Source organism: Equus przewalskii, chromosome 27 (genome assembly GCF_037783145.1).
Source record: "Equus przewalskii isolate Varuska chromosome 27, EquPr2, whole genome shotgun sequence".
Taxonomy (NCBI): Eukaryota; Metazoa; Chordata; class Mammalia; order Perissodactyla; family Equidae; genus Equus; species Equus przewalskii.
The window spans coordinates 4,287,172-4,300,625 of NC_091857.1; the positions used below are offsets into that span (position 1 = coordinate 4,287,172).

Consider the following 13,454-nt stretch of genomic DNA (forward strand, 5'->3'; position numbering starts at 1 on the left):
CCACTTATATACAGTCAAAATATCATTAATAGAGATCAAAATTAAAAAATAAAATATAGGTGCCGACCCCATGGCCAAGTGGTTAAGTTCTCGAGCTCTACTTCAGCAGCCCTGGGTTCTGATCCTGGGTGCGGACATGGCACCACTCATTGGCCATGTTGAGGCGGTGTCCCACATGCCACAACTAGAAGGATCCAAAACTAAAATATACAACTATGGACTGGGGGCATTTGGGGAGAAAAGCGCAGGAAAAAAAAAAAAGATTGGCAACAGTTGTTAACTCAGGTGCCAATCTCTAATAAATAAATTAATTAATAAAATATAATAAATACTTTCACAATTCAAACAAAACATTTTTCTAAGACTCCATTCTAAATCTCTTTCTACATTTTAACAGAATTTGAATTATGTAACTGAAATTTTAAAAATTTGACAGTTGAGTTGCCATCCTATACTTTATAGTGCCCTATACCTGTAAATCTTCTAAATCTGTGGATTCAGACATTGAAAATTTACTCCTTCTCTTAAAGATAGTAAGTAGTCTTATCTTACTGCAACTTCGACAATGCCATACAGCAGAAAGAACTTTGTAAAGCCAAAGCAAATAAACTTGTCTTCTTTATATCTCTAGCTAACCACCTAGATATTATTATAGCCACTGATTTTACAATATGGATTTGCTTTGGGATGTAGGGTTGCATTTCAGTGGCTTAAAGTACAGGAAACTTCTTTAACGTGTAATAGTAAAGGACTGCTCAAGGGCAGTGTACATTACAGAAGCATCAGGGACACAGCTCCATCTTCAACTTGTGACTGTAAAAGTCTTCTGAGAGAAAGTGAGACAGGGGAAGCATGTGTAAGAAATCGTAATGGCGGAGACATACTGAAGCATACACACTTCAGCTTCCACTCCGTGTTCAGGCACATGGCCATACTTCAGGGGAGGCTGGCAAAAGCAGTCGAGCTGTACGCACAAGCTGGGGAGATATTGGTGAGCAGCTGGCAGCATCTGCCTTGCACAGTAGGCTTATTTGTAGCGCTATATCTGTATGCACTAATGCTTCTATATAAAAATTAATATAGATTTCCAGGAATGCTGGAAAACAGTAGACAATTTACTTTCACTAGCAGAGTCATCATTTTGGTGTGTTTTGATACAAAAAAATTCTATGTTACTAAATTGTGAAAAATAATTATGAATCTATTCTTCATGAATATGTTCTCTTCAACACTGCCTTTGATTCAGCAAAGAAGAAATGTCTATGGAAGTAACACTATCATTATTTTCTATTGACTGTGTCATCCGCTAAGCTACTAGCATGACCCTAGTTTTAGAAAACAGGAGGTGAATTATTGTTCATTATCTACTAAATTAAATTTTTGGCATAAAAAATATTGAGCATGGTTTATATTCATTATAAGTGTGCATTAATTGTGTACATATATGCGTAAATTTTTCACATAGAATATGCAATATTCACTCATTTTAATGTTAATGTCAATTTGAAAGAAGATTCTATACATCTTCTTAAATAAACTAATATAGCTTTAATTATGAAGAAAGTTCTACAATTTCTTTATAGAATGATAGAATCTTGTAAAATATGAAATCCTCATTTGAAAATTCCAAATAAAATTTCAAACTTTCACTAAGACAAATGTTGGAAAAGGAAAATGCTGCTGCTACCACACACACACCTCATTCATGTCTTATCAGGACACATTAATTTCATCTCTCTGACAATCTGCATAGTACATTTTGAGAAAGAATAAAAGTAATCCCAAGCCTGTAAACCATATATGATATATATATATATATATATATATATATATATATATTTAACCCTGGGAAAGTTTTCACTGGAAAGGAGAACATTGAAAGTAGAGGAAGTGTTAATGGCACAGGAATGGGAGATCATATTTATTCTCCTCAAATCTATTAAACGTTAGAAGCTAGTAAGAAATTTATTTGTGTTTAATTTAGAGACTATCTTTGTGTTTGTTGAGCTCTTCACAATTGTGTTGAGTAAGCTCAGGAAACAGTGAGCTCTGTCAAAAACTTTGCTCAAGTAGGAGCTACCTGGTCTCCTGCCAGGAATGTTTAAATGTCTTTCCCAGACTGCAGGAGAGTATGTCCTCAGTGACGTTTGAAGTCCCTTGTAATGACTTCAGGAATCTACCTTTGAACTTTGCTTAGGAGTAACACTTCTTACTTTCAATCATAAATTCAATTCATAAATTTATTCCATCATAAATAGTTTTTGATTTCAGTGATCAGGAATCACTAAGTCAACGGTATATTATATTCTATGTATGCTTTCATCTATTAAAAAAACTTCAGTAGATTTTTAAGGTGTTTTCAAATAATGTTATACCTTAATTTTATTAATAGTATTATTGATCCATATTTTAAAATCATCTTATGTGAATTACATGTTGTGTTTAATATATAGCTCTAATTCGACTGACTTTTATGCTGAAAATATTGTCGTTTACAAGTTAATGATTCAACAAGAACTGCTCAGATAATCGTGTGTTTCAAAATTCCTTCTTTAGAAAATTAGTATACATCCTCTCACAATGGTTTCTCTTCTCCCACGTTTAACTATTCTCATCAAACAATACAAAATCAAGAATTTAGGGAGAGCAAGGCATGAAGTCATGAGGAAGCACATACCCATGACTAGTCTACAGTGACAGCCTACCTGACAAAATCCATTTTAAGTGAGTTAGAAAAATAGTAGTGCTTGACCAAATGTGTGTGTGTACATACAAAACTGCAGCATATAAAGTATCTTACATAAGATGATCCTCTTTCCCCAATGTCATCTTGCCTGGATAAAAATTAAGAGGCATTTGATTCTTATTAATTGTGTATCTATCTCTTCAAAAAATGGATTAGAGAGAAAAGAATATACCATTTGTCAGATGGCATAAGAACACAACAGGTTAGTTTATAAAATTCAGACCTAAAATGCCAAAAGATTCAACCATCTGCTGACCTGATATACTCCGGACTTGAAAAAACTCCAGTAAATATGCCATTCATAGTAGTAACATACCAATAAAACATGTCTTGCAAAAAAAGTAAGAAAGTCCAATTTTAGGAACTTTAGTCTTGAGAATTTTCTTTACACCTCAAAGTTTAAATAACTTCTAAATGTAAAATTTCAATTATGATTTATTAATTACACCTAATACTCAAATGCTGCTGTATATACAACTACATTCTAGTTTGGAGAATAAAGATCACATCTACTAGAAGCCTCATCCTAACCAGACACCACTCACTTGCTTTTACACGTGTCTGTTCAACGTTTAATATGGGCAGTTTCATGAGGGAGGATTATCAATAAGTAATCATCAAAATGTAATAACTATAAAATTCTGATGTACATTTTCAAAGAGCTTATATGGTAAAACTTTTCTTCCTCATCTCCCACAAACAAAGGTTTGTGAATATTTTGTTTGCTTCTCAAAACAATATTTCCTGAGGTGTTTGTCATATTATTTCTTATTTTCCTTGAGAAAAAATTCTTTCAGCATTTGATACAGTTCACAATTTGATACAGCTCACAATTTGCCTGGATTCACAGAACAAGAAAATGACGTGGTATTTGAACTAAACAGTTTCTGTAAGCTTTAATTCTTTCCAACAATCTACAGTATATTGGTCTCATAGAAATATGAAATTCCTTTTTTACATGCCACCATAAAACCACCATATGTAGCCATGTGGTATAACTCTCATTGAGCATTTATATCAAACAGACAAGAAGATTACATGTCATGCTACTATGGAAATGCGTAAACAAAGGTACACTGGGAGTGAAAAACATCTGCCTTCATTAGATAGATAACCCATCCTTCAGTCTTTGTGACCCTGTATCTCTCCATGGCCCCACACCCTGAGAAAGCATTGAATTGGCGTTTGTAGCAGAGAAGAAGAAAACAACCCAAGACTATGTTGTGTACATTTCTAATAATAATTGCAAATCTCATCTCCTACAGCCTGAAATTAGATTAAATTTTCACAGTTCTGCCTTAATTTAGGGGATAACCTAATTAGTAGGTGAAATAAATTCTAAGTACACAAAGTTTGAAAATCTAGGGACCTGTTAATACATTTAAGAACAGCATTTTTATATTTTTTAAATTCAGGCACAGCCGTAAAAGACATCAATATAATGTAGATTTCATTAATAATAGTCCCTATATTTCTGTGCAACGTGTCTGATATTTTTCATTGCCAATACATATTTGTGACTGAAAGTTTAACAACTTAATATTGATCTTGCTTCCTTCCCTCAATTTCTCCTCTTCTTACTATTTTTCCCTTTCTTGTTGGGAGGAGTTGTGTGTGAATCTTCCAAAAAGTAAATACTATGCCTGAAAAATCAGCGAATTAACATTGATCATGAATGTTGTCTCTAAAATATCTTCTTGCATAAATCAAACATTCAGTGGGAACGTAATAAATCTCAGCAAAAACAAACCAAATCACAACATACTATGTGGAATTTGAAGGGTGAACAGCCTACTTTCTAAGTTTAAATTAAAGTATTTCCTATACTGTTTGAATTTTCTTTCTTTACATCATGTAGTTTAGTTTTTCTTTATCCTAGTTATATAAATTGGTTTTTAAAAAGTGTGAGCTCAAATTATATGCTTTTAGGAGTCTGTCAATGTGCAAAAATGTATGGCACTCAAATTTTGCTTATAACAGAGTTTAGCAAAAAGCAGACAAATTCAGTGGCTGTAAAAAAGAAGAGGCAACATATCTCACTATCTCACTACAACGGAAATATAAAATTTCAGAAAATTTTAGGTGTATATCATACTATATGTATAGTATTATATATAAATAGTATCTATACAATTATTTATATTGCATATAGGTTCACACATTTATATAAATATACTTGTATGTATATATGTTGTATATATAAATAATTGTATAACTAAATAAATAAAAGGTGCAATTTAAAATAAGATAGGACAAAAATTCAATGTACAACTAAAATGAGTGATGCTGAGAAGCCTAGGACGCATGAGGAGTGACTGATGAAAGCTAATTTGATAAAAGGCTTTTAGGAGTGAGTATAGAAAGGACTTTTATTTCACTAATTCACACAAGTAGTATTCCACAATTTACTGAAAAGATGTGAAGAAATATACATCAAATTAGCCATATCATGTGAAATCTCTAATAAAAGAGCACATTGTGTTTTATTGCATTAAGTATAATGGTTCAGCAGTAACATTGAATTCCTACCTTGTAGCTAGGTTGAAATGAGATCTACTGTAGCAGTGCCTTCTGAAACCCAGGGAGAAAGCACTGAACACACTACTGTTGCTAATTCTCAGGAGAGAAAACCATAGTGTGATATGGACGGTTTCAAAGGCTCCTTCCTGTACTTGCTGACTCCACAGCTTTCATATGAAGCTCTGAGATCTGCACTTACAGGCTTTGAGCTTGACTTGGCCTTGGAGACTGAGGCAGCCCAACAACCAGCCTACACTGTGGAAAAGATCCTGGCTCTCTGATACAATGAGGACTGCATGAAAGGGAAGTGTGTATAAAATAGCAGGAGATAATAAGAAAAAATACGTGTTAGAAGTTATCCGCTACAAAACTGTATTTTCTTTGAACATTCTGCAACACACTTAGAAAGGCCCTACTATGCAAATACTTTCTTGGATTTCTTTACCGGACCAAAAAAAAAAAATGCCTTCAAATACTTAATAATTGCTGCTTTTCAAAACAACCAGAATTCTGTTCCCACTGAGCCCCAGAGATCTTATGTTATCATAACTAGTTAGCCAAATAAAAGCAATAACCTGCCACCCAAATTGGATCTGGAAGTGGTAGTGGTATCTTGTATTTGAGGACGTTCAGAATTCACAAATACAACGTAGGTAGAAGGTTGACACAGCGGGAGCTTTGGTAGCCATGCACCATGAGGACTACAGTGGGACTCAACTCTTCTTTCGTAGGAATATCTGAGACCTCAGGGAAATTAGGACAATTGAGATGCCATCTGAGATCTACAGGGCCACTTGTGATTAAACAAGCTAGAAACTGCGGATTGTGCTAGGAGCTAACATATTGATCTACCATCCACTTGTAGATAAGAATGGAATTGAAAGTAATCTTCAAATATTGAATGTCGTCATGCATTAGATCTGGGTAGATCTCTCTCTATGAAAGGATGAATGAGGCTAAGATGACTAGCTTTCTAAAAAAAAAAAAAAACTGCTCTCTCCATTCAATATTTAAATCTGGGAGGTAGTTGCCCAGTGAAGCGCGACTTGTCTCAGCAACCATTCACTTTGGAGCAAAGCCATGTGACTAAATTTAGCCAATGGGATGTAGGCCAAGTGACCTATGTCACTTCATTGCTCAGGTGTTTAAGAAGAGAGAGCTACTCCAGTTTCTCTTCCTCCTTCTCCTGTTTTGAGGTGGAGGCTTCCCAGGCTCCAGGCATGACAACGCCACAAAACTCAGGCATTCTGACTCCCCGGACCCCTGCAGAGCGGAATGCCGCAAACGCTAAAAATGTTTGCACTGAACACTACGTCAGAGGCTATTAAAATTCTATTGCCTTTAATTCCTGAAATTTGCAAGTTTATTTGTTAATGAAGATAGATAGGGTTATTGTAACTAACAAAAATGAGTTAAATAAAAAACATTATGGGTCCTATAAAAATACTATTGATCAAAAGAAAGGGACATAATCCCAAATAATTACTTTGGGATTTGCTACAGGAACCAGAAAAATCATTAAACAGATGTTTAGAACCCTGGTAGGCTACAAGAAGATACAAACACTATTTAAAAAGGGCAGAAAGATACATAAGAAAAATAATCTGAAATATCATGAAAGCAGGATACAATAAAAAAATGGAGATGAAGATAGATTAAAAATACAAAGGAATTAAAGTGCAAAGTAAAGAAAGCAGTCAAAGCCACATAAATGTAGTGAAAAATGGAGACTACGATGTAGATAATCAACTTGAGAGAAAAGGGAGAGTACAGGCAACAAGAGACGCTACATCTGGAGTCTGTGTGTGTGTGTGTGTATATATTTTGTGTTTTTGTATATATATACACATGCACATAGAAATTACTGAGAAAAATAATACTTTGACAACTGTAAGTAAAGACACATTAGAATGAATTCTATTGCTAAAATTAATCTGTGTTTTCATTCTAAAAGCTATTAAATCCCTGAAATGCAAGGAGCAATTTCATCACAACTCTGAGGACGAAAGGTTATAAGGCAAAAATTTTGTAACCAACCAATTTATCTTCCACATGATATTGCAACAGAATAAAATTCTTGGAAATGCAAGGTCTCAGAAAAATACCATCTATTTCCTTTTCTTAAGAAAACCGTTTGAAAATATTTTACTGCAGAAAGGAAGAAAATGAGGAGAACAGGCTGTCAATTATAGGAGAGCATTGACATGGTCTCTCCAGTCTAGTGGAAGTTATTCCAATTTTAACCAAGATTTATGCACAAAAAATAGTCATCATAACATTATCTATAATAATGAAAAAGTATAAATAAACAATATCCAATATTAAGAAACAAACTTTTGGATGGAATACTGAAAAGACTTCATAATATAAGCATGAAGACTTTTAACACAGGGAAATGATATAATCCTGATTGAAGATAGAAGGTTAAAAAATTAAGTGTTCAGTATGGTATCGATTTTATGACAAAGAAGAAAAAATACCTAATGGAGTCTTTGGGATGATTTTTTTCCTGCTTCTTTTCACTTTTCTGAATTTTCTCATTTCCATTAGCTAAGTTACAATATATCTAGTTTAAAAACATAATGGCAAATAAACAGCAAATCATGTTTTTGGTACCTTATTATATGGTTATTGAAATTGATTATTAACTACTTGTAGAGCTGTTTAATTTATTTATATTGCTTTTTAGCAATAGACATACCACAAAATCCCGTTTAAAATGTGGAAATAGACAATGTGGAAGTAGATGAAGTTCCAGAAAAGAAAAGAAAAAGTTTGTATGTTAAAAATATTAAAATTCACTATTTTTAACTTCCATGTTACACAGGTGTAGAAATTCACTACAGTTCTCCTTATTTTGCAAAAGAAAATGCACATATCTTGTTGTATTTACTCTTTCACTGAGGAAATGTTTTTAAACACTCAGCTTGTCTGTTTCCGGGGGCTTTGGCAGCAGCATAAACACTCTCACCTGCAGTAGAGGACATCATATTATTAGGAAATATTTTCATAATATAATGATATATAATCAATAGGTGGTTTGTGTAGTTATTTCTGAGGATTATGAAGAAAACAGAAGGACACACCAACAAGAAGGATACACCAAATGTGACAGACTTGAGTGATGACATAATACTGTCTTGTCTGTGATGGTGACGCAACACAGCAAAGGACACAAAGCTGTCAGTCTTATTGTTTATCTTCTACCTGAGACTAATAAAAGAAGGAAGGTGATTGACAGCACATAGACACAAACACTGTCTTAGACATAGTTATTACCCTTTATACATATATCAAAGTACCACATTGATGATTTTAAGGACCTCTTACTTTTCTAACTTTCTAAGATGCTGTCTTTACCGAAAAAAAAATGAAATTTATAGTTTGAATATATGAATATACAGTTTGAATATATATGAATATATATATATAGAATATATATATGAATATATAGTTTGAATATAGTTTGAATATATTTATAGTTTGAATATGAAAAGTTATACAATACCCCTCTTAGAAATGGCTGTTTCTTGATTTACTATTCAGACTATAAATGTGTTCGTGTATGTGTGTGTGTGTGTGTGTGTGTGTGTGTACATAGACATATTTATACGTTCAGGCAGAGAGAGAGTAGGAGAGTCCTGGTGAAAGAAGGCACAGAGGAATTGAGACAAATTGAGAAAAACAACAATAAAGAGAACACCTAGAATGTGGATTCCTTTTTCGGATATATGTTTCTTCCAAATAAATAAATTATTAATTAAAACACTTGTTTGAAACATTGAATATGTATGGAGGAAGTTCCAAAGAAGTCATTAAGTGCCTCGACTGATTTTTAAGAGCTTCTAATTTATTTGGAGGAGATTAAACATACAGATATAAAATATGTAGGTGATAATCACAAAGCAACAGGAAAACGAGTGGATGATAATGCAGCATAAAATTCTTAAATCAGAGCTGGGAATAGAAAGCAATTAAAAAGGAATGTAATGAGGCTAGAAAACCATTTTGGAAACTTTGAATGGGGAGTTAGGCCATGGATGGGCAGTGACATGCAGTAGGAGACTAAAAGGTCCAGCATTAGCTTCAGCAAAGGGACCAACATTCTTAGTAACAGGGTAGGTGGGCCCAGAAAAGGAGCATGTATTTCGACATTCACAAACATAGCCTGCTCTGCCCATCCACGCTGATTTTGCCTTTCTCACATAAATATACCCAGTCAACAGACACCTGCAAACTTGCCCACTCCTGGGCCTCTGCTCTCAAGTTTCCCTCTACCTGGGGGTCCCCCTACAAACCTCCCGGTTACAAATCCTATTATTTTGAAAGGCTATCTCTTTCATATTCCTTTAAATAGAAATTATACTTCCCATCTGGCAGAAATAAACTTTCCTTTCAATATCCAACTGCAAAGTTTTCAAAAATGTTTTTCCTGCAAATGCCTATATAGTTCAATATGCAGTTACTTGGTGGGTCACATTTTATATTTTACCCACAAATATGCAGCCCATCAGGAAAAACTGATTCAGATATGCCAGGGTTTCCAGGTGAGAGGCTGCAGGGGTTCATATTTTGACTCAACACATTTACTGCAAACACATAGTAATACTAAAAATATAAAGAAAACAACAACAGACACACAAACTGGCCCTCCGAATAAAGCAAGCAGAGAAGCCCACATAACAAAATGGAGAGGGTAGCAAAGTGCTCTCAGACAAAAAGGCCAGGAATAGAAAGTTCTCGAAGCCAGGGCCTAGAGTGAGGCTCCCTGACTCTGAAGGGAGCTAAAAATAAAACTCACCACCGTCTGGGCTGTGGCTTCAAACAATCTGCAGGTCTCAGGCTGCGAGCACACAGGCGAAGCCTTTTACTCAAGACCTGAGCAAGTCGGCTCTCTAATAGATCATCATGCCCCGAAATGCCTTAAAAAAAAAAAAGTGGTTCTGGGCTGGGAGCCCAGGGAGCTAAGTGATAGGAGATAAGATAACATACAACCTCAAGACAGGAAAGTGTGTGCACAGGAGGGAGGATGGTGGGAGGGGGAAGAAAAAGAGGGAGGGAGGCAGGAAAAAACTTCCCCCACTGCGGAAGAATATTCAAAACAAAATTGCATAAATACTATGTCTCAGTCGGACTAAGAATATAAAATGAGTATTTTAAGATGCCCCCAGTAATAAGTGAAAGAGTAATCTCCGTTAAAATCAAGCAAAGAAATTACAAAACGAAAACAGGCAGAAATGAGATAAAAAAACACAGGTCAACATAAAAAGAAGTAATTTTAAATATTGTTAGAATGTACAGTCACCGAAATTAAAAATAGAATTGTCAAATTTGTAGCTATTTTTGAGGAATTCAGTAGCAAATAGCTCAAAAAGACAAAGAATTATATTTATTGTGCACTAGATTATATATTACTGTATTTATGTATATCTAAATGACAGCAGTTGGACAAGCAGAGAGCCCCCAACTTATACCTAATACTATAGTATGTCCAGAAGAACTAAATGATGCAGTAGTATTATTTGAACAGATAATTGCTGAAGCTTTCCCAAAACTGAAGAAATACTTTAAAAAGGAAAGCTATAGGCTAATCTTTCATGCACATAAATGCAAAGAATAATAAGATACTTAGCAAACTGAATTCACTGGTATATATAAGAGATAATACATACTTACCAATTTGGGTTTATTCCAATAATGCAAGATGTTTATAAGTACAGAAAAATCAATGTATTTTGGCATACCAACAAAAATAAAGGAGGAAAAGCTTATAACTATGTCAAAAGATACACTAAAGTATTTTATGAAATTAATAGCATTCATGATAAAACTTATAAATCTTGGAACAGAAGGGAGCTAGTGATTTTCACTTTGATGAGGGTGATCATTCCACTTCCTGCCCTCTGAAGATTTCCTTCTCACCCTTCCTTAGCCCCTCTCTGTGGATGTGCTCTTTACTTTATCATAAGCTATGTGGGCAGCTCTTCCGTATTTTCCACACATCCTGCTTTCTGATCCCCAACCCACTTCTCCAGTGAAGCCCTCTGGGACTTCTTTAATCTAACCAGAACCTTAAATCCTGTGATCCTATGACACTTTCACTGTCATCCATTCTTTTCATGCCCCCACTTCCTGTCTTATTCAGCTTGGAGTTCATGGTCTGCTTTTTAAATTTATTTATTCAGAAAATATGTATTATCAAGTGCTGTTTTGGGTCCTTGGGGGCACATTTGCAACCTCCCCATCACTCATTTACTTCAATATCTTCTCCTGGCAAGACTACACTTGAGTTAAATAGAATTCAATCTACTCTTCTATTCATGTCTCTAATCTGCATATAAAATAATTTCATCTCATCTCATAGATTTAATGCCATCAATATGCTGCTAGCTTCCATATTTAGATCTCCATACTGGACCTTTTCCCTGAATTTATGACCTATATATTTAGTTGATTTGACACCTCTACTGAATGCCGAAAAAGCTGCTCAGAACTAACATTTCTAAAGCAGAGTTCTTGACAGCATTTCCTCCCCAAACCAGGTCCTTTAGTCTTCCAAATCTCAGTTAACAACTCCAGTCATATAGTCGCTTTGGCAGAAGAAATTTTGCCTCTATTTTTCACTCATCAGGTACCAAATCTATCAGCAAATGCTGGCAGCTTCATATTCAAAATATGTGGAAATTCACCACCTCTTGCCCCCTCTATGCTTTTCACCATGGACTGAGCCGCCCTGACACGTGGCCTGGATTGCTAATCATGTCTCTCTGATTCCCCCCTTCAGTCTGTCCTCACACAGCATCCCAAGTGATTCTATTAAAACATGTCAGAATATGTTACTCTTTTGTTCAGAACCCTTCAGTGGTTCCTGTTTCACAGAGAGTAAAATTAGAAGTCCTTATTTTGATCTTCAAGGCTCTCATGATTTGGTCTACCGTCCATTCTCTTGCTACTTTATCCTTGTTCGTTCAGCAGCCACTTTGCCTTATCTCTCACTCAAAAGCTACCCCTGCAGAAATGGTTGACTCCTTCACTCCCTCCAGGTCTTTACTCAAATTTCACATCTTCAGGCAGGCCTTCTGTCGCCACTATTTCCAAAATTTCAACCCCCTCCCTATCATTTCATACTCTCTTTCCATAAATAATTTGTGTATAAATAAATGAATAATAAAATGTCTACAGGTAAACAGTTCTCTCAGAAGAAAATGTGGAATAATGTCTTTATAACTTCAAAACAGAAACAGCTCTCTTAAACAAAATATGAATGTACAAACCAGAGGAGACCATTTCTAAATTTGAGTACATTAAAATGTACAACCTCAGTTCAACCAAAGACGCATTAAAATGATAAAGGGCAGCCATATGCTGATTATTGGTGGCCTGTGGTTAAGATCCATCCTCCCACCACCATGGCCTGGGTTCATTTCCCCATCAGGGACCCACACCACTTGTCTATCTGTCTGTTCTCATACTGTGGTGGCTGCAAGTTGCTGTGGTGCTGAAAGCTTTGCCACTGGTATTTCAAATAACAACAGGGTCACCCATAGTGGACAAGTTTCAGCTTCCAGACTAGACAGACTTGGAAGAAGGACCTGGCCACCAACTTCAAAATAATTGGCCATGAAAACTATGAATAGCAGAGGAGCATTATCTTATATAGTGCTAGAAGGTGAGAGGATGCTCCAAAAAGAGCAGGCAGGGTTCCACTCTGCTGTACACAGGGTTGCTAGGAGTCGGAATCAACTGGAGGCACTAACAACGACATGCCAATTATATCTCAATGAAATTGGAAGAAGAAAATGGTAAATGGCAGGTTACTAACTAGATAAGATATTATCAAAACATATAACTGACAAAAGATTAGTATCCAGGACACATAAAAACAAATGTGTTAGAAAAAGGCAAACACTCTTAACAAAACTGGGCAAAGGATAAGCAAAGACAAGAGTAAAAAGTAGAATAACCAAGATTTGTAAAATAAAAACTGTCAAACTCATTTGTAGTCAGAAAAATGTAAATTACTTATTTTACACTTTTGGAATGGGCAATAATTTAAATGCTTGATAGTATAAGCAAGTAACAGCTAAGGTATGGAATCACAGGATTCTTATACTTTGCTAGTAGGAGTATAAATTGGTATAAATACCTTAGAGAACAACTGGTGAATATCTAGAAAAGTTGAAGACAT

General features: G+C 35.0%; 1 protein-coding gene across 6 annotated transcripts in view; it reads right to left on the reverse strand.

The window, feature by feature from the left end:
* The window catches only part of CADM2 (cell adhesion molecule 2), a 1,000,353-nt gene that overhangs the window by 163,971 nt on the left and 822,928 nt on the right, over positions 1 to 13,454 (reverse strand). Inside the window, exon 1 of one of the 6 annotated variants that reach the window (XM_070597823.1) lies at positions 10,068 to 10,281. The exons of 4 other annotated variants lie outside the window; for them this stretch is intronic. The gene's annotated coding sequence lies outside the window, so the exon portion shown is untranslated. Of the gene's footprint in view, positions 1 to 10,067; positions 10,282 to 13,454 lie in introns of those variants that run through there. One more of the 6 variants, XM_070597822.1, reaches the window with a different exon arrangement.